The 22685-nt window shown below is 47.9% G+C and overlaps 1 pseudogene; it reads left to right on the top strand.

Annotated features, from left to right (window-relative positions):
- Positions 1–4422: 4422 nt before the first annotated feature.
- Positions 4423–6046, top strand: LOC119292778 (annotated as a pseudogene).
- Positions 6047–22685: the final 16639 nt, after the last annotated feature.

Raw genomic sequence — 22685 nt, 5'->3', positions numbered from 1 at the left:
AAGGTGTCGTATGTTTGGTACTAGATCGGTTGGATCGTGAAGACGTTCGACTACATAAACCGTGTTAACCTAACGCTTCCACTTTCGGTCTACGAGGGTATGTGGACACACTCTCCCCCTCTCGTGGCCATGCATCTCCTAGATAGATCTTGCATGAGCGTAGGAATTTTTTGAAATTGCATGCTACATTTCCCAACAAGCTTCACCATCACAGTCACCATGCCATCATGCTACCGGAACTCATCTACTACCTTGTCATCTTGCTGGATCAAGAAGGTGGAGGACGTCACCAAGCTGAACGTGTGCTGAACGCGGAGGTGACGTATGTTCGGTACTTAACCGGTTGGAGTGCGAAGAAGTTTGACTACATCAACTGCATTGTTAAACGCTTCCGCTTACAGTCTATGAGGGTACATGGACACACTCTCCGCCCTTGTTGATATGCATCTCTATGGATAGATCTTGTGTGTGCGTAGAAATTTTTTGTTTTCCATGCAACATTTTCCAACAGTGGCATCTGAGCCAGGTCTATGCGTAGATGATATGCATGAGTAGAACACAAAGAGTTGTGGGCGGTGATAGTCATATTGCTAACCACCAATGTCTTATTTTGATTTTGCAGTATTGTGGGATGAAGCGCCCAGACCAACCTTACATGTCCACGTACATGAGACCAGTTCCACCGGCAAACATGCAACTTGTTTTGCATAAAGGTGGTTGGCGGGTGTCTGTTTCTCCTACTTTAGTTGAATATAATTTGACTACGACCAGTCCTTGAAGAAGGTTAAAATAGAAAACTTGATAAATCACCATTGTGGTTTTTGCCATAGGTAAGAACAGTGCTTGCTAGAAGCCCGTAGCAGCCACGTAAAACTTGTAACAACAAAGTAGAGGACGTCTAACTTGTTTTTGCAGGGCATGTTGTGATGTGATATGGTCAAGATATGATATGATATATGTTGATGTACGAGATGATCATGTTTTGTAATATCGACAACCAGCAGGAGCCTAAGGGTTGTCTCTTTATTGTATGAAATACAAGCACCAAGTAATTGCTTTACTTTATCGCTATGTGTTACAATAGTTGTAGAAGCAATAGATGGCAAGACGACCCCGACGAAACAATGGAGATCAAGGTGTCGAGTTGGCGACAATGAAGATCATGACGATGCTTTGGAGATGGAGATCAAAAGCACAAGATGATGATGGCCATATCATGTCACTTATTTTGATTGCATGTGATGTTTATCCTTTATGCATCTTATTTTGCTTAGAATGGCGATAGCATTATAAGATGATCCCTTCACTAAATTTCAAGATAAAAGTGTTCTCCCCGAGTATGCATAGTTGCCAAAGTTTGTCGTTTTGAAGCACCACGTGATGATTGAGTGTGATAGACTCTACATTCACATACAATGGGTGTAAGACAGTTTTGCACATGCATAATTTTTGGGTTAAACTTGACGAGCCTAGCATGTACAGACATGGTCTCGAAACACTGGAGGCCGAAAGGTCGAACATGAGTCATATAGTAGATATGATCAACATAGAGATGTTCACTGATGACTACCCCATCTCACGTGATGATCGGACATGGGTTAGTTGATTTGGATCATGTATCACTTAGATAAACTTGAGGGATGTTTATTTAAGTGGGAGTTCTTTAGTAATTTGATTAATTGAACTTGAATTTATCATGAACTTAGTCTTATAGTTTTGCATATCTCTGTTGTAGATCAATAGCTCGTGATATAGCTCCCCTATTTTTTGATATGTTCCTAGAGAAAACTAAGTTGAAAGATGATAGTAGCAATAATATGGACTGGGTCCATGACCTGAGGATTATCCTCATTGTTGCACAGAAGAATTATGTCCTTAATGCGCCACTAGGTGACATACCTATTGCAGGAGCAGATCCATATGTTATGAACGTTTGGCAAGCTCGATATGATGACTACTTAATAGTTTAGTGCGCCATGCTTTACGGCTTAGAACCGAGACTTCAAAAACGTTTTGAACGCCATAGAACATATGAGATGTTCTAAGAGCCGAAATTGGTATTTCAGACTCATGCCATTGTCGAGGGGTATGAGACCCCTAACAAATACTTTGCCTACAAAATGGTGGAGAATGGGTCAGCTAGTGATCATGTGCTCAGAATGTCTGGGTACTACAATCACTTCAATCATAGCTCAGCTAGTGATCATGTGCTCAGAATGTCTGGGTACTACAATCACTCGAATCAAATGGGAGTTAGTCTTCCAGATAAGATAGTGATTGATAGAGTTCTCTAGTCACTATAACCAAGCTAGTAGAACTTCATGATGAACAACAATACGAAAGGGATGATGAAAACGATTCCTGAGCTCTTCGCGATGCTGAAATCGGTTAATGTAGAAATCAAGAAAGAGCATCAAGTGTTGATGGTTAACAAGACTACTAGTTTCAAGAAAAAGGGCAAAGTAAAGAAATGGAACTTCAAGAAGAATGGCAATCAAGTTGTCACTCCCGTGAAGAAGCCCAAAGCTAGACCTAAGCCTAAAACTGAATGCTTCTACTGCAAAGGGAATGATCACTAGAAGTGGAACTACCCCAAATACTTGTTGGATAAGAAGGATGGCAAAGTGAACAAAGGTATATTTTATATACATGTTATTGATGTGTACCTTACTAGTATTCGTAGTAGCCCCTGGGTATTTGATATTGGTTCGGTTGCTAAGATTAATAACTCAAAACAGGAGTTGCAGAATAAACAAAGACTAGTTAAGGGTCAGGTGACAATATGTGTTGGAAATGATTCCAAGGTTGATACGATCACCATCGCACACTCCCACTAACTTCAGGATTAGTATTGAACCTAAATAAATTTTATTTAGTATTTGCATTGAGCATGAATATGATTTGATCATGTTTATTGCAATACGGCTATTCATTTAAGTCAGAGAATAATTGTTGTTCTGTTTACATGAATAAAACCTTCTATGGTCATACACACAATGTAAATGGTTTATTGAATCTCAACCGTAGTGATACACATATACATAATATTGATGCCAAAATATACGAAGTTGATAATGATAGTGCAACATACTTGTGGCACTGTCGTTTAGGTCATATTGGTGTAAGGTGCATGAAGAAACTCCATGCAGATGGACTTTTGGAATCACTTGATTATGAATCATTTGATACTTGCAAACCATGCCTCATGGGAAAGATGGCAAAAACTCCGTTCTCCGAAAAAATGGAGCGAACTAATGACTTATTGGAAATAATACATACCGATGTATGCGGTCCGATGAGTGTTGAGGCATGATACGTCTCCAATGTATCTATAATTTTTTATTGTTCCATGCTATTATATTATCTATTTTGGATGTTTTATATGAATTATTATGCTATCTTATATTATTTTTGGGACTAACCTATTAACCTAGAGCCTAGTGCCAGTTCCTGTTTTTTCCTTGTTTTTGAGTTTCGCAAAAAAGGAATACCAAATGGAGTCCAAACGGAATAAAACCTTCGCGATGATTTTTCTTGGACCAGAAGACAACCATGAGACTTGGAGATGAAGTCGGAGGATCCACGAGGCGGCCACAACGATGGAGGGTGCGCCCAGGGGGGGTAGGGCGCGCCCCCACTCTTGTGGGTCCCTCATGACCTTCCTGACCTAATTCTTCGCCTATATATTCCCATAGAGAAAAATTCACTCTACGTCACTAAACTTGAGCCGGGTGACACATTTGAACCACTACTTCAAAATACCCAAACTACGGTCCAAGTACTTGCGCTAGGGGTTCACTTTGTTTCATGTATACGATTTTGTGTACTTATTTGTTGACTTGGCCGAGTCAGCGGCCGCCAGCTCGCTTTGACCGCCACCTGGTCGTGCCTTCGGTGAATACTAGTCCATCCAGGTTTTTTTGCAAAAACACCATGACCATTAAACCACCCCGGTCCAACTCGGCGCCTCCTGCTCAACTCGGTGCCGCCCCGGTCCTCCTTGTTTCGCCGCCTGGAGTGCAACAGAAGCAAGAAGGCAGCAGGCATCATAAATGGCACGCATGAGGCAGATACGCTCCTCCTCCCTTAGTCTTCCTCCTCTCTCTCTACCCGTGTCTGCGCCATTAAGGAACCCAGTGCGCGCCTAGGCCGGCAAAGCAGGCTGTGCGAGCGAGCCATCACTGCGTTCCACTGCTGCTCGCTCCTCCTCCTTGGTGTCTTCCATTCCACCTACTCTGCTGTGCCTCTTGCTCGCGGCCCCGCCTCCGCCTGCCAGAGGAAGCGTCGTCTCTCAGGACAGACACGCTCGCCCAGCCACGTCGTCGTCGTCCGCGAAATTCGATCTCCCACCCACCTCTCCATCTCCCACCTCACCGTCGCAAACCAAAGCGAACAACTGCTCGATTGCTTAGCAAGGCAACCATGGGTTTCCTCCACCTGTTCGCCTCCCACGCGGTGTTCCTCTTCCTCTCCTCCTCGTTGGTGTTTCTTCATGGCACCGCCGCAGATCAGGAGGAGGCTTTGCGGACCTACATTGTCCAGCTGCACCCACGCGGATCTTCGAGCACGACTGGCACCTCGCTTTCATCGTCAAATCCTTGCCTTCCTTAGTGGAGCAAGATGCAAAGCGCCAGTAGAAGCCGTCGTCGCGGCTGCTGTACTCTTACCACACCGTGTTCGACGGCTTTGCAGCGCGGCGGCAGCTCTGTGGGCGCTGCAAGATGTCGTGTCGGTGCGCGAGGAACGCCGGGTCGAGCTGCACACCACGTACTCGTACCGGTTCCTCAGCCTTAACGTGTGCCCGATCGGGGCGTGGGCACGCGTGCGGTATGGCCGCGGCGTGGTCATCGGGGTGCTCGACACTGGCGTGTGGCCGGAGAGCCCAAACATCGACGACCGCGGGATGCCGCCGGTGCCGGACCGGTGGCGGGGCGTGTGCGAGACCGGGGAGCGGTTCAACACGACGAACTGCAACCGGAAGCTCGTCGGCGCGCGGTTCTACTCCAAGGGCCACCGTGCCAACTACCCGACAGACCCGTCGGATGCCGCAGTGCGGGCGTAGGAGTATGCTTCGCCGCGGGACACGCACGGGCACGGGACTCACATGGCGTCGACGGCCGTGGGGGCCGCCGTGGCCGGAGCCAGTGTTCTCGGCGCCGGGGCTGGGGAGGCGCGCGGCGTGGCTTCCGGCGCGCACATTGCCGCGTACAAGGTCTGCTGGTTCAACGGATGCTTCAGCTCCGATATCCTCGCCGGGATGGACGACGCGGTGCGCGGCGGTGTCGACGTGCTGTCGCTCTCCCTCGGCGGCTTCCCCATCCCGCTCTTCGAGGACAGCATCGCCATCGGCAGCTTCCGTGCCACGATGCGCGGCATCTCCATCGTGAGCGCAGCCGGTAACAACGGGCCGTAGCCAAGCTCCATGGCCAACGAAGCGCCCTAGATGCTCACCGTCGGCGCCCCCGGGGTTAACATCATCGCGGCGTGGCCGGGCAGCGTGAGCCCGTCGAGGCTAGACGGCGACGAGTGACGGTCCAACTTCACGGTGCTGTCGGGGACGTCCATAGCATGCCCGCACGCGAGCGGCAACACGGCGCTGGTCAGGTCAGTGCACCCTTCATGGAGCCCGGCGATGGTGCGGTAGGCGATCATGAAGACGTCCGACGTGACGGACCGGCAGGGCAAGCCGATAACTAACGGCGACGGCGGGGAGCGCGCCGACGCGTTCACCATGGGTGCCGGGCACGTGAACCCGGCTCTCGCCGTTGACCCAAGTCTCGTCTACGACATCGAGCCAGCCGACTACGTGACACACCACTGCACGCTCGGGTACACGCAGAGAGAGGTGTTCAAGATCACGCACAGCGCCATCAACTGCAGCGAGCTGCTCCACGAGAACCCGAGGTTCATGCTCAACTACCCGTCGATCGCGGTGGCGTTTAAGGACGGCGGCGGCAAGACCTCGGCGGTGCTCCGGAGGACGGTCACCAACGTGGGCGCGCCCAACTCGACGTAGACGGCGCGGGTGAGCGCGCCGGCAGGGTGAATGTCACGGTCGCGCCCACGATGCTGGCGTTCGCGGAGTTCGGCGAGAAGAAGAGCTTCTAGGTGCGGGTGGACGCCTCGGCCGCGGCAGGGAAGGACAGTGCAGAGGGGTACCTGGTGTGGAAACAGCGGTGCGCGGGGCAGGGGAGGCGGCGCATGGTGAGTAGCCCCATTGCCATGACCTGGCCCGTGGACTAGAGGTGCAATTTAGCACACGATCAGGCATGATCAGCGGCTTGCTCGAAGGACGTGAAGTGGCTGATTCTTCTCTCCATTTTAATGGTCATGGCGTTTTTGCAAAAAAAAACTTGAATGGACTAGTATTCACCGAAGGCACGACCAGGTGGCGGTCAAAGCGAGCTGGCGGCCGCTGACTCGGCCAAGTCAGCAAATACGTACACAAAATCGTATACATGGACCAAAGTGAACCCCTAGCGCAAGTATTTGGACCGTAGTTCGGGTATTTTCAAGTAGTGGTACTAATGTGTCATCAGGCTCAAGTTTAGTGACCTAGAGTGAATTTTTCTCATTCCCATATAACCCCAAACCAACAGGGGCATCCATGAAAACACTTTTCCGCCACCGCAACCTTCTGTACCCTTGAGATCCCAAATAGGGGGCTTTTCCGGTGTCCTGTCGGAGGGGGAGTCGACCATGAAGGGCTTCTACATCAACTCTATTGCCCTTCCGATGAAGTGTGAGTAGTTTACCACAGACCTGCGGGTCCATTGCTAGTACCTAGATGGCTGCTTCTCTCTCTTTGATTCTCAATACCATGTTCTCCTCGATGTTCTTGAAGATCTATTCTATGTAATATTTTTTGCGGTGTGTTTGCCGAGATCAGTTGAATTGTGGATTTATGATTAGCTTATTTATGGATATTATTTTAATATTTTCTGAATTCTTATATGCATGATTTGATATCTTTGTAATTCTCTTCGAACTATTGGTTTGGCTTGGCCAACTAGATTGGTTTTTATTGCAATGGGAGAAGTGCTTAGCTTTGGGTTCAATCTTGCGGTGTCCTTTCCCAGTGACAGTAGGGGCAGCAAGGCACATATTGTATTGTTGCCATCAAAGATAAAAAGATGGGGTTCTCATGATATTGCTTGAGTTAATTCCTCTACATCATGTCATCTTACTTAATGCATTACTCTGTTCTTTATGAACTTAATACTCTAGATGCATGTTGGATAGCAGTCGATGTGTGGAGTAATAGTAGTAGATGTAGAATCATTTCGGCCTACTTGACACAGACGTTATGCCTATATTCATGATCATTGCCTTAGATGTCATCATAACTTTGCGCTTTTCTATCAATTGCTCGGCAGTAATTTATTCACCCACCATATTATTTGCTATCTTGAGAGAAGCCTCTAGTGAAACCTATGGCCCCCGGGTCTATTTTCCATCATACAAGTTTCCGATCAACAATATTAGTTTCCAATCTACTATTCTTTGCAATTTTTTACTTTCCGATCTATAAACCAAAAATACCAAAAATATTTACTTTATCGTTTATCTATCTCTATCAGTTCTCATTTTTGCAAGTAACCATGAAGGGATTGACATTCCCTTTATCGCGTTGGTCGCAAGTTTGTTTGATTGTTTTTGCAGGTATTTAATGATTTGTGTGTTGTCTCCTACTGGATTGATACATTGGTTCTCTAACTGAGGGAAATACTTATCTCTATTTTGCTACATCATCATTTCCTCTTCAAGGGAAAAACCAACGCAAGCTCAACAAGTAGCAGGAAGAATTTCTGGCGCCATTGCTAGGGAGATCTATGCCAAGTAAAGACATACCAAGTAACCATCATAAACTCTCATCTCTTGCTTTACATTATTCGCCATTCGCCTCTCATTTTCCTCTCCTCCACTTCTAAAACAATTTTTGAAAATATTTGCCTTTTCTTCGCCCCTCTTCCGTTCGTCTTCTTCGCTTGCTTTTTGTGTGCTCGTGTGTTGGATTGCTTGCTTTGTCATGATGGCTCAAGAGAATACCAAATTGTGTGACTTTTCCAACACCAATAACAATGATTTTATTAGTACTCCGATTGCTCCCGCCACTAGTGCGGAATCTTGTGAAATTAATGCCGCTTTGCTGAATCTTGTTATGAAAGATCAATTTTTTGGCCTTCCTAGTGAAGATGATGCATCCCATCTAAACAATTCCGTTGATTTGCATGATGTGCAAAGGAAGAAAGATGTGGATAGTTATATTGTTAAATTGAAGCTATTTCCTTTTTCACTTAGAGATCGTGCTAAAACTTGGTTTTCATCTTTGCCTAAAAATAGTATTGATTCATGGAACAATTGTAAAGATGCCTTTATCTCTAAGTATTTTCCTCCCGCTAAGATCATCTCCCTTAGGAACGATATTATGAATTTTAAGCAACTTGATAATGAACATATTGAAAAATCTTGGGAGAGTATGAAATTGATGATATGAAATTGCCATACTCGTGGTTTGAATTTGTGGATGATTATACAAAAAAATTATGCTGGGTTGAATTTTGCTTCTAGAAATCTTTTACATTCAGCCGTGGGAGGCACTTTTATGGAAATTACTTTAGGAGAAGCTACTAAACTCCTAGATAATATTATGGTTAGTTATTCTCAATGGCACATCGAAAGATCTTCCACTAGTAAAAAAGTGCATACGATTGAAGAGATTAATGTTTTAAGTGGAAAGATGGATGAGCTTATGAAATTATTTGCTAGTAAGAGTGCTTCTATTGATCCTAATGATATGCGTTTGTCCACTTTGATTGAGAATAATAATGAATCTATGGATGTGAATTTTGTTGGTAGGAACAATTTTGGTAATCACGCGTATAGATGTAAATTTAATCCTAGGTTGTTTCCTAGTAATTCCTCTAATAATTATGTTAATTCCTACAACAATTCATATGGAAATTTTAATAAGATGCCCTCTCATTTTGATAATAGTGTTAAAGAATTTATGAGTTTGCAAAAGAATTTCAATGCCCTCATTGAAGAAAAATTTCTCAAGATTGATGATTTGGCTAGGAACATGGATAGAATTTCTCTTGATGATGATTCTTTGAAACGTAGATCTATTACACCCAAGCATGATATTAATGAGTCTCTCAAAGCCATGAGAATTTCCATTGATGAGTGCAAAGAAAGAACCGCTAAGATGCGTGCTAAACGAGATTTGTTTGTAAAAGCATGTTCTTCTAGTTTTCATGAAAATATTGATGAAGATCTTAAAGTGATTGATGTGACTCATATTGAATCTTTGTTTTCTAATGTAAATCTTGATAAAGATGGGACTAGAGATGAGTCAACTTTAGTTAAAAGGCGTCCCAATGATTCGGAGTTTTTAGATCTTGATGCAAAAATTGATAAAAGTGGGATTGGAAAGGTCAAGACTTTAAGTAGTAATGAACCCACTCTTTTGGATTTCAAGGAACTTAATTATGATAATTGTTCTTTCATAGATTTTATGTCCTTGTTTCAATCCATGTTGAATTCTCCTCATGCTTATAATAAAAACAAAACTTTTACTAAACATATCGTTGATGCTATGATGCACTCTTTTGAAGAAAAGCTTGAATTAGAAGTTTCTATCCCTAGAAAAATTTATGATGAGTGGGAACCTAATATTAAGATTAATATTAAAGATTATGAGTGCCATGCTTTGTGTGATTTGGGTGCTAGAGTTTCCACAATTCCAAAAACTTTATGTGATGTGTTAGGTTTCCCTGAACTTGATGATTGTTCTTTAAATCTACATCTTGCGGATTCCACTATTAAGAAACCTATGGGAAGGATTAATGATGTTCTTATTGTTTCAAATAGGAACTATGTGCCCATAGATTTCACTGTTCTTGATATAGATTGCAATCCTACATGTCCTATTATTCTTGGTAGACCTTTCCTTAGAATGATTGGTGCAATTATTGATATGAAAGAAGGAAACATTAGATTTAAATTTCCACTAAGGAAGGGCATGGAACACTTTCCTAGTAATAAACTTAAATTGCCATGTGAATCTTTTATTAGAGCCACTTATGGATTGCATACCAAAGACGATAATACCTAGATCTATTCGTGTTTTATGTCTAGATAAGGGCGTTAACCAATAGCGCTTGTTGGGAGGCAACCCAATTTTATTTTTGTTCTTTGCTTTTTGTTCCTATTTTTCATTAAATAATTCATCTAGCCTCTGGTTAGATGTGGTTTTGTGTTTTAATTAGTGTTTGTGCCAATTAAGACCATTGGGATAGCTTACGGTGATAGTTGTTTTGATCTTGCTGAGAAATAGAAACTTTTGCGCCTAGGAAAATAATTTTCATAATTCATTGAAGCGTGATTTTGACCTGATTCTTTTTTATTTTGATTGGCAAATAAATTTTCCAGGTTGTCCTAATTTTTAAGAATTTTTGGAGTTACAGAAGTATTTGAGAGTTACAGATTGCTATAGACTGTTTTGTTTTTGGCAGATTCTGTTTTCTATGTGTTGTTTGCTTATTTTGATGAATCTATGGGTAGTATCGGGGGGTATGAACCATGTAAAAGTTGTAATACAATAGATATTACACCAATATAAATAAAGAACGAGTTCACAACAATACCATAAAGTGGTGATTTATTTTCTTATACTAACAAAGCATATGAGATTTTCTGTTGAGTTTTGTGTTGTGAAGTTTTCATGTTTTGGGTAAGGATTTGATGGAATATGGTATAAGGAGTGCCAAGATCCTAAGCTAGGGGATGCCCAAGGCACCCCAAGGTAATATTCAAGGACAACCAAGAGCCTAAGCTTGGGGATGCCCCGGAAGGCATCCCCTCTTTCATCTTCGTCTATTGGTAACTTTATTTGAGGCTATATTTTTATTCACCACATGATATGTGTTTTGCTTGGAGCATCATGTATGATTTGAGTTTTTGATTTTTAGTTTGACACAATCATCCTTGCTGTACACGCCTTTTGAGAGGGACACGCATGAATCGTAATTTATTAGAATACTCTATGTGCTTCACTTATATCTTTTGAGCTAGGCAATATTGCTCTAGTGCTTCACTTATATCTTTTTAGAGCACGGAGCTGGTTTTATTTTATAGAAATTGATGAACTCTCATGCTTCACTTATATTATTTTGAGAGTCTTTAAACAGCATGGTAATTTTCTTTGGTTATAAATTTAGTCCTAATATGATAGGCATCCAAGAGGGATATAATAAAAACTTTCATATAAAGTGCATTGAATACTATGAGAAGTTTGATTCTTTATGATTGTTTTGAGATATGAAGATGGTGATATTAGATTCATGCTAGTGAGTAATTGTGAATTTGAGAGATACTTGTGTTGAGGTTTGTGATTCCCGTAGCATGCATGTATGGCGAACCGCTATGTGATGAAGTCAGAGCATGATTTATTTTTTGATTGTCTTCCTTATGAGTGGCGGTCGGGGACGAGCGATGGTCTTTTCCTACCAATCTATCCCCCTAGGAGCATGCGCTTAGTACTTCGTTTCGATAACTAGTAGATTTTTACAATAAGTATGTGAGTTCTTTATGACTAATGTTGAGTCCATTTATTATACGCACTCTCACCCTTTTGCCATTGCTAGCCTCTCTAGTACCACACAACTTTCACCGGTACCATACACCCACCATTTACCTTCCTCAAAACAGCCACCATACCTACCTATTATGGCATTTCCATAGGCATTCCGAGATATATTGCCATGCAACTTTCCACCATTCCATTTATTATGACATGCTTGATTCTTTCATGCATGTCACCCTTGATTCATTGCACATCCCACCACCGGAGGCATTCATATAGAGTCATAATTTGTTCTAAGTATCGAGTTGTAATTCTTGAGTTGTAAGTAAATAAAGTGTGATATCTTCATTATTAGTGCATTGTCCCAGTGAGGAAAGGATGATGGAGATTATTATTCCCCCACAAGTCGGGATGAGACTCCGGAGAAAAAAAAGAAAAAAAGAGGCCAAAAAATGAGAAAGGCCCAAATAAAAAATGATAAAAAAGAGACAAGGGGCAATGTTACTATCCTTTTTGACACTTGTGCTTCAAAGTAGCACCATGCTCTCCATGATAGGGAGTCTCCTATGATATCACTTTCATATACTAGTGGGAATTTTTCATTATAGAACTTGAATTATAAAAATATGGCAAGCAAGTTATCACTCCCGTGAAGAAGCCCAAAGCTGGACCTAAGCCTAAAACAGAGTGCTTCTACTCCAAAGGGAATGATCACTAGAAGCGGAACTGCCCCAAATACTTGGCAGATAAGAAGGATGGCAAAGTGAACAAAGGAATATTTGATATACATGTTATTGATGTGTACCTTACTATTATTCATAGTAGCCCCTGGGTATTTGATACTGGTTCAGTTTCTAAAATTAGTAACTCGAAACAAGAGTTGTAGAATAAACAAAGACTAGTGGGCCAGGTGACGATGTGTGTTGGAAATGATTCCAAGTTTGGTACTGTTGGGGATGTAACTATTTGTGTAAGCCGCCCAGGAGGGGCCGGGTTACGCAAAGAAGACTTACCAGAAGGAAGCCCAAAACCAAGCATGAAGATGGTGGTTCAATAAAGGGCTTAACCCCACAGGCGACTTAAGGCCCGTTGTAGTAGACCGCCATAATGGTATGACTTGTATCATAAGGGAGATTTATCTAGTCACCGAGCCGGACACTATTTATAAGCCGGTCGGGACTCTGTAAGCCAGAGGGCTTCAACTCGTGTACATAAGGGGACGACCTGCTGGCGGTTTAGGGCAAGAAACAACTCATCGAGAGCCGGGCATAGCGTATCTCGGTCCCTGGTCATCGAAACATCAATACCAACCCAACTAGACGTAGGCCTTACCTTCACCGTAAGGGGCTGAACTAGTATAAAAACCTCTCGTGTCCCTTGTCCCGATTAACCCCTTCAAGCTTCCTAGTTGCGATGGCTCCACAACTAAGTCCTTTCACGAGGACATCTGACGTGATAATTCCACGACAGTTGGCGCCCACCGTGGGGCCAGCGCACGGTGGATTTGAGTTCTTGAATGGCAACTTTGAAGGGCTCGAGGGATACGTAGTGGGCCGGATGACCAAGAGTCGTTGTCGGTGTCAAAACCGACGGATCTCGGGTAGGGGGTCCCGCACTGTGCGTCTAGGCGGATGGTAACAGGAGACGAGGGACACGATGTTTTTACCCACGTTCGGGCCCTCTTGATGGAGGTAAAACCCTACGTCCTGCTTGATTAATATTGATGATGTGGGTTACAAGAGTAGATCTACCACGAGATCAAGGAGGCTAAACCCTAGAAGCTAGCCTATGGTATGATTGTTGTTCGTCCTATGGACTAAAGCCATCCGGTTTATATAGACATCGGAGAGGGCTAGGGTTACACAGAGTCGGTTACAATGGTAGGAGATCTACATATCCGTATCGCCAAGCTTGCCTTCCATGCCAAGGAAAGTCCCGTCCGGACACACGACGAAGTCTTCAATCTTGTATCTTCATAGTCTTGGAGTCCGGCCGATGATGGTAGTTCGGCTATCCGGACACCCCCTAGTCCGGAACTCCCTCAGTAGCCCCTGAACCAGGCTTCAATGACGACGAGTCCGGCGCGCATATTGTCTTCGGCATTGCAAGACGGGTTCCTCCTCCGAATAATTTATAGAAGATTGTGAACACCAGGATAGTGTCTGGCTCTGCAAAAATAAATTCCACATACTGCCGTAGAGAGAATAATATTACACAAGATCAATCTGCTGACGTATTCTGTGGCGTAACGTCACACCACTTCCAAGCCTTTAATCGAATTGTTTCTATTGTTCCACCTCAGCGCGTTTAGCGAGGTGGTTTCCTTGGCACGCCTGTCGAAGCAGAGATCGTGTTCCCCTTATTCCGGGATTCCCATCAATACAGACGTGGGTAACCCAACCGTGCCATTGATTGTGACGCTTGGGAGATAAGCGAGTTTTACCAGGCCGGTGGGGACGCGTGTTTCTGTCCGCCCATATAAGGGGATAAAGATCCAACCTTTTTACCTGCGCCTTCTTCCTCCTTGGCTTATCCATCTCTACGAACTCGAGCTCTAGAGCCCAAGCCCGCACATCTCACCTCAACCTTCTCCAAATATGTCCGGAGCGGGAGGCAAGTGGATGGCCTCCTCCGTCACGGAGGGGCATATCCAGAAGCTGCGCAGCGCCGGATACTTGTCCAACGACATCGCGCATCGGCTCCCCGACGAGGGAGAGCTCATCCCCACCCCCAGGCCCCATGAGAGGGTAGTATTCCTTCCCCATTTCCTCCGCGGACTGGGCTTCCCACTTCATCCCTTTGTCCGGGGGCTCACGTTCTACTACGGCCTAGATTTCCATGATCTGGCCCCAAATTTTATTCTCAACATCTTGGCGTTTATCGTCGTGTGCGAGGCCTTCCTCTGCATCCAGCCCCACTTCGGCTTGTGGCTCAAGACCTTCAGTGTCAAGCCGAAGGTTGTGAAGGGCAGCCAAGCGGAGTGCGGAGGCGCCATGGTGGGCAGGATGTCCCACGTTACGTGGCTGGAGGGCACCTTTGTGGAAACCATCAAGGGGTGGCAATCGGGGTGGTTCTACATCACCGAGCCGCGTGATCCCGAATGGGCGGCGGCCCCCGAATTCAGATCCGGCATCCCCACACGGCTCACCTCCTGGAAAGAGAGCGGCCGGATTTGGGGCGATTCAGAGGAGCTGACCGGACTCCAAGCCTGCGTCCAAAAGCTGGTGGACAAGAAGCTCAAGCTTGTCAACGTAGTTCAGGTCATGCTCATCCGCCAGATTCTCCCGTGCCAACGACGGGGCTTCAATATGTGGGAGTTCGATCCGGCGCAGCACCAGACTTTGAATGGGCTCTTTGACACTACGTACGAAGAGGTCTGGAAGGTGCTGTTCAAGGGCGCCGAGGCTCCCGCATCCGCTACCGAAGATCGCGGATTCAGCTCGCAGCGTCCAGCTGACGAGGTAAGTGATATTGTCCTTTACGGGACGCTTGTTATTCATAGTTTGACTCTATGCGGGATCTAAACTCCCTTTCTTTTGACAGGACTGGCTGAAGAAGGCCGCACAGGCTATCTGTCCGGCCCCATTGCCAGAGGACCCAGATGACGCCCGCCTAACGGGGCTGCTGGCTCCGGCACCCCACGTGGTGCCAGAGAAGAAGGCCAAGAAGAAGGCCACGGGGACTCGGAAGAGTTCCCGTTTTCAGGTGCTATCGGACGATGAATCCAAGGCCGACTCCTCCCACCAAGGCGAGGAGGAGAAGAAGAAAGCCTCTCCCCCAGCGGGGGAAGGGAAGAAAAGGAAGGCCTCCCAAACAAGGGAGGCCGAAGGGTCCAAGAGGGGAAAAACTCTTCCCCCGGACTGTTCCGCCAACGCTAGTGACGATGACGAGGACTGGCCTCCAAGGGCCAAGCCTCTGGCGAGATCGTAAGTATCCGGACTCCCGAATAACTTCAAGGTTTTCGTTTTCCGCCACATTATGTCTTTCTAATGCCGCATACAACCCTGCAGTCCGCCTAAGGATGATCTCCCCACTTCGTCGAGCGGGTCCTTAGGGGCGTCGGATATGGATTCTCTTCCGACTGCCTCCACCCCCCGTGATGCGGACGATGCCGAGGTGGGATCCCGGGAAGGGACCCACCAGGAGGAGAGGGCCCCAGAGGTGTCGCAGGACAACCTCCCGGACTTTGCACCGGACTCAGCCCCGGAACCCATAGTGGCTCCAGAGTCCGGCGAGCGACCCCTTCGTAAGAAGGGCAAGACCGCGACGCCGGCTGCCTCCGTCCAACCGGAGGTGCCGGATAATTTGCTGGAGGCGCTCAACGGCGACTCCATCGAAGAGGAACACCACACTGTTATGAATGCGGTGATTCAAAAGGTTCAGCTCGCCAAGAGCGGGCTGACCGAAGCCTGCAGCAGCCTTCTAACAGGCTTTGAGGTAAGAATTTCAATATATGTAAAATGGTACCGCATAGACAGTAGCCCCTGATGCTCGGTTCGGTGTTCGGAAAGAAAAGCCAGACTAAGGATCTTTAGAAAGATAAACGTAGGAGTCATGAAAATATGTCAATATGGGATTGCAGGCTGTGCTGCTGACCTCTGCCGCACTGACTGCGGAGGTCAATAACTTGAAGGGAAACCTCGAGCGGTCCGAGAACAAGCTCGGCCATGCCAAGAAGCAGCTCGAGGAAAAAGAAGGTGAGTAATACCTTATGAAAATTGTACCTTACAGAAAAGGATTTGGTTGCAAGAAAAATGACAAGGATAACTGGGGTATTGCAGGGGCCACTAACAAGGTGGCGACCCTGAAGGAGGCGGTGGCCGCGGCCGAACGCAATGCGGCTGCGGAGCGCACCGAGCGAGAGAAACAGGAGGCGGGTGGCGGAGGTACAGCAAGAGCTCCAGGATCTCATGAGGAAACATGAGAGCCTGGAGCGTGACTCGAAGACTCGAGAGTCTGAGCTTGCAACGGCTCTTGAGAGTGCCAAAGCCGCTAAGTCCGAAGCCTACAAGGCCCTCCAGGAGATAGAGGCGGTGAAGAAAATAGCAGCGGGTAAGGCATTTTTCATGCAAAGTAAGCATGTGAGTGTTAATTACCTGTCGCTTACCCGAACTCGGAGCTCTCCAGGAGCGTTCGCAGATCTTCCCCGCAGCGTGTCCGATGCTGCCGCATTCTACCGGGCCGAGGAGGGGAGCTCAACGGAGAAGGTCTTCTGGTCTCAGTATGCTGAGGCCGGACATCCGGTGCCCCTTAGCGACCAGCTGAAGCAGCTGGTCGAGCTCCACAAGGCGGCCGAATAGGCCATGAAGGGCCTCATAGTTCGGCTGTGGCCTAAGGAGGCTATGCCTGGGAGCTACTTCGGCCTAGTGCGGCGGCTGGTGGACGCGTGCCCGTGGGTTGAAGTTATCAAGCACTCCGCCAGTATCGAGGGTGCGCGTCGGGCCCTTGCCCGTGCAAAGGTGCACTGGGGCAAGATGGATGCCCAGAAGCTTGTGACGGACCCCCCACCAGAGGGCAAGGAGCATCGCACGCCCGAGATGTATTATAGGAGTGTGCTGAAGGGCGCCCGCTTTATTGCAGGTGAGTGCTCCAAAGAAGAAGTTTTTGAGTAGACTCGCGTTTTGTTATCCTGTGCGCTGAAAACTAAGTTCGTATGCGTGAAGCAACACTTGTTAATTTAAAATATTACCTTCTGTGCGGCTATTTATCAAATATGAGAGATGGCAAGTCGTTGGCTTCATCCCCCATGCCACGAGTGCTGGGGTGTTCGGGATAAATTTGGGCACTCTTGTTCCCTTATTTGGGTCCATTGAGGGAGGCGCTCAACACAACGAACAAGGCAAACGGACTTATAATGCTTGAACACTCTCACTTAGCCACAGAATTCTATAATTTTAAATTTTGGCGAAGCCCCTAGTTTTTGGAAGGCCGAATTTGGGGCGCTATCCACGCCTTGGCCGGACAGAATCCGGCTCCTCGCTCGAAGCGACATAAGTCTTTAGGGACTCGCAAAGAACCTCTCGAACAGCGACCAGCTCTCGCCTCATCATGACGGTCAGTTTTAGCTTTCTCCACTGAGGCGTTAACCCAGCTCAACTGGGGCGCAATCGCAATGGTTCTCCCAGTGCTACCTTAGCTGATAAAACGGAACATAAGGTACCAAAACATGGGAGCCGGGCAAACCCAACTATTGACCCAAGAACATGATTCAGAGCCGATGCATATAATGCTATAAGTTCGGGGTGCCGCACTTGTGAAAGTGTTCGGACTTATCACACCATAACGCGGGAAACATAAGCCCCTGGTGTATTTAGCCGTACCAAAACGTACGGATGCAACATGTCATAGATGAACATATGTGTAAGAAAGAAATGCAATTGGAAGCAAAAATGTGCTGCATTGCTTTATTCAAATAAAAACTGCTGTGAGTGCAGGACGATACAAGTGGTGCGGTAAGCAAGGGATGGGACTGTTTAACATGTCCCCCTCCAGGGGTAGGCTACGGAATAATGCATAAAACAGATTTAATGCTCATAATGGAGACCACCTGGATTTTCGTTGTAGCCTTTCTCCTTCCCTGGCTGTTGTATCATGGGTTCGGCATGTCTGCTGCCGGACAGGGCCTCTGACGAACGAAGTCCTGTAGGTAAAAAATAAAAGGAAAAGAAAAAGAAACGACACACTTAAGAGCCCCTGGTGCGGTTGAGCCGCAGTTTGGGCTTATCGTGGTCGAGCCCCTTGCCCCATGCCCATGGTATCTTCAGAGTGTAATGGAGTACGCGAAGGGTCTGTCTTAATGTTTTACAGGGGCTGGGGTTGGGGCCGCACAGCTACGCGTGCTCGGAACGTGCCAGGTGGTCGTGTTGTAGGTTACTCCGGGCACGCTTAGCTATGTCCGGCTGCTTGGCAGCCGGACTCGAGAATTGCCTTAAAAGGCTGCTTTGTACTTCTGCCGCGAGAGCTGCTGTATGTTCCTCCGTTCGGAGGGAGCGTTCAGTGTTTCCGTTGACCGTGATGACTCCTCTAGGGCCTGGCATCTTGAGCTTGAGGTATGCGTAGTGTGGCACCGCGTTGAACTTTGCGAACGCGATACGTCCGAGCAAGGCATGATAGCCGCTGCGGAACGGGACTATGTCGAAGATTAACTCCTCGCTTCGGAAGTTATCCGGGGATCCGAAGACCACTTCCAGTGTAACTGAGCCTGTACAATTGGCTTCTACACCTGGTATGACGCCTTTAAAGGTCGTCTTGGTAGGTTTAATCCTTGAGGGGTCTATGCCCATTTTGCGCACCGTGTCCTGATAAAGCAGGTTTAGGCTGCTGTCGCCGTCCATCAGGACTCTGGTGAGATGAAATCCATCGACGATTGGGTCTAGAACCAATGCGGCGAACCCGCCATGGCAAATGCTGGTGGGGTGGTCCCTTTGGTCAAAGGTGATCGGGTAAGAGGACCATGGATTGAACTTCGGGGCAACTGGCTCCATCGCGTATACATCCCTGAGTGCACGCTTCCGCTCCCTTTTGGGTATGTGCGTGGCATATATCATGTTCACCGTCCGCACCTGTGGGGGCAAACCCTTCTGTCCTCTATTATTCAGCGGTTGGGTCTCTTCCTCGTCGTCGCTATGTAGCCCCTTGTCGCTGTTTTCGGCAATTAACTTGCCTGCCTGCTTGAACACCCAACAGTCCCTATTGGTGTGGTTAGCTGGCTTTTCAGGGGTGCCATGTATCTGGCACAAGCGGTCGAGAATTCGGTCCAAATTGGACGGACCCTGAGTTGTTCTTTTGAATGGCTTTTTCCATTGACCGGGTTTAGAGCCTCTGAATCCGGCATTGACTGCCGTATCGTCACTGTTATCGCTGTTAATGCGGCATTTGTTTTTGTTGCGACGCGACCTGCCACTACGGTCCTTGATATCCGGACTGCCAGAATTTTTGTTGAGGTTGTTGCTGTGTGCTAGCCAGCTGTCCTCACCCGCACAGACGCGGGTCATGAGTGATGTAAGGGCTGCCATGGATTTCGGCTTTTCCTGTCCCAGGTGCCGGGCAAGCCACTCGTCGAGGATGTTATGCTTGAAGGCCGCGAGGGCCTCGGCATCCGGATAGTCGATGATTTGGTTTTTATTGGTTAAGAACCATGTCCAGAATTGTCTGGCCGATTCTTCTGGCTACTGAATTATGTGGCATAGGTCATCTGCATCTGGTGGTCGCACGTACGTGCCTTGGAAGTTATCGAGGAATGCGGCTTCCAGGTCCTCCCAACTCTCGATTGACTCTACTGGCAAGCTGTTAAGCCAGTGCCGGGCTGGTCCTTTAAGTTTGAGTGGGAGATATTTGATGGCGTGGAGATCGTCTCCGCGGGCCATGTGGATGTGGAGGAGATAGTCCTCGATCCAGACTGCGGGGTCTGTTGTGCCATCATAAGATTCAATATTGACGGGTTTAAACCCTTCTGGGATTTGATGATCCATTACCTCATCTGTGAAGCACAGTGGGTGTGCGGCGCCTCTGTACTGGGCAATATCGCGACGGAGCTCAAAAGAGCTTTGTCTGTTGTGTTCGGCCCGGTCGGACTTACTGTCTCTGGGGTGACAGTGATCGTCACGTGTCGTGGGGCGCCCACGTGATCCATAGATCGATCTTGATTGTCTTGCCTTATCCTCCAATATATCTCGCAGGTCCGGAATGTTCCCCTGTGGCCTTGTGCTTTTCGAGCAATGCCGGGGTACGGGTCTACTGAAGGGCCTTAAGGCCTCTCTGTCGCGACCACGGGGTGGTCGATCAGCTGTATTGTCTCCTAGTGAAGCGGGATCATATGCCTCCACCTCTAATCGCGGGAGCAGCTTACGTTTGGGGTAGCTTTTGGAGGGGCGTTCGAGTTCATGCTCTTCGGCCGCGAGGACTTCGGTCCATCTGTCGGCTAGCAGATGTTGTTCAGCTCTAAGCTGCTGCTGCTTTTTCTTGAGGCTGTTTGCCATGGCCATAATCCTGCGTTTGAAACGCTCCTGTTCGACGGGATCCTCAGGTACGACGAATTCGTCGTCGTCGAGGCTTGCCTCATCTCCGGAGGGAGGCATATAGTCCTCTACCTCTTCTTCGGCCGCTCTCTCATGAGGGCTGGTGTCCCCCTCCTCCTGTGCTGGATCTTGCTGGAGTGGGTTGTCTCCGGTGCCGGAATCCTCATTCTTGCTATGGCGGGATTTAGAGCGGCGCCGCTGACGCCGGCGCTTGGGCTGTTTCTTGGAGGGGTCATCCTCCGCTATTCCTTCGCCGTTCCCATCCTTTGGGATATCCACCATGTATATGTCGTATGAAGAGGTGGCCTTCCAGTGCCCGGTGGGCACTGGTTCTTGGTCGTCTCCGGCATTGTCGTCCATACCGTCGATGTCCTCAGAGTCGTAATCTAGCATGTCGGTTAGATCATCGACAGTGGCTACCAAGTGGGTGGAGGGTGGGCTCTGAATTTCTTTGTCGTCCGCATCCCAACCGTCCTGGCCGCAGTCCGGCCAGGCCTCTCCTGATAATGAGAGGCACTTTAGCGAACTCAAGATGTCGCCAAAAGGTGAGTGTTGAAAGATGTCCGCCGCGGTGAACTCCATGATCGGCGCCCAATCGGTTTCGACTGGAGGGGGCGCGGGAGGTCCGGAGTCCGGCAAGGAGTCCGGCACCTCGGAGTCACGAGCTTCATGGGGGACAAGATAGGTGTTCGGCTCTATTGCCGTAGAGGTTGCATCCCCCGAGGCGGTGTCTAGCCATCCATCCTTGGTCTGCGCAGCCGGCTCCGAGTCGAAGATCGGAGCGGGTTCGAGTGCGGCCTCCAAGGGTACTGTCCGGCTGCAGAGCTAAATCATGCCCATCGTGACAGTACGTCATGCTCGGCTGTGTCTCGAATCCGTCGAGGATCAAGTCCCTGCGGATGTCAGCCGTGAAGTTCAAACTTCCAAATCTGACCTGACGGCCAGGGGCGTAGCCTTCGATCTGCTCCAGTTGGCCAAGCGAATTGGCCCGCAGTGCGAAGCCGCCGAATACGAAAATCTGTCCGGGGAGGAAGGTCTCACCCTGGACTGCGTCGTTGATGATGATCGAAGAAGCCATCGAGCCTATCGGTGACGACACAGAGGAACTCTCAATGAAAGCACCAATGTCGGTGTCAAAACCGGCGGATCTCCGGTAGGGGGTCCCGAAAGGAACTCTCAATGAAAGCACCAATGTCGGTGTCAAAACCGGCGGATCTCCGGTAGGGGGTCCCGAACTGTGCGTGTAGGCGGATGGTAATAGGAGACGAGGGACATGATGTTTTTACCTAGGTTCGGGCCCTCTTGATGGAGGTAAAACCCTATGTCCTGCTTGATTAATATTGATGATGTGGGTTACAAGAGTAGATCTACCACGAGATCATGGAGGCTAAACCCTAGAAGCTAGCCTATGGTATGATTGTTGTTCGTCCTATGGACTAAAGCCATCCGGTTTATATAGACACCGGAGAGGGCTAGGGTTACACAGAGTCGGTTACAATGGTAGGAGATCTACATATCCGTATCACCAAGCTTGCCTTCCACGCCAAGGAAAGTCCCATCCAGACACGGGACGAAGTCTTCAATCTTGTATCTTCATAGTCTTGGAGTCCGGCCGATGATGGTAGTTCGGCTATCCGGACACCCCCTAGTCCGGAACTCCCTCAGTCGTCGCGGCAAGATCTACATCGACGATGAAGTCTGGGGCCCCGACGCCGGCTCAATCGAGTACGGGTATCGGGTCCCCTTCGGCGGAATCCACGTCTTCATCGGCCAGATCAAAGAGCCGAGACCTGAGCCGGACAGCAGCACCGACCTCATTGAGACGGCTCAGCGTGCGAGGAAGACCCGAGCTCAACCCATCATGAAGCGTGCTTTCGTGGGCTGTATCCACGGAGAGGAACTTTTTGAAGGATCTGAAGATGGTGGTGAAATGGCCGTCCTCTCAAACGGTGACTCGTTCGCCGGTTCAACAGATTCGTTGTACCAAGTGCAAGACGGCGTGCTTGGGGGCTGTTCCGATGGCATCAGTATTCTGGACCCCTATGAGCCGCCAAGATGGGCAGGAATCGTTATGGCTGGGA

The sequence above is a fragment of the Triticum dicoccoides genome, chromosome 4B (genome assembly GCF_002162155.2).
Source record: "Triticum dicoccoides isolate Atlit2015 ecotype Zavitan chromosome 4B, WEW_v2.0, whole genome shotgun sequence".
In the NCBI taxonomy this organism is placed as follows: domain Eukaryota; kingdom Viridiplantae; phylum Streptophyta; class Magnoliopsida; order Poales; family Poaceae; genus Triticum; species Triticum dicoccoides.
Note: the sequence above shows the minus strand (reverse complement) of the source record. Positions and strands in the feature narration are given on the sequence as shown.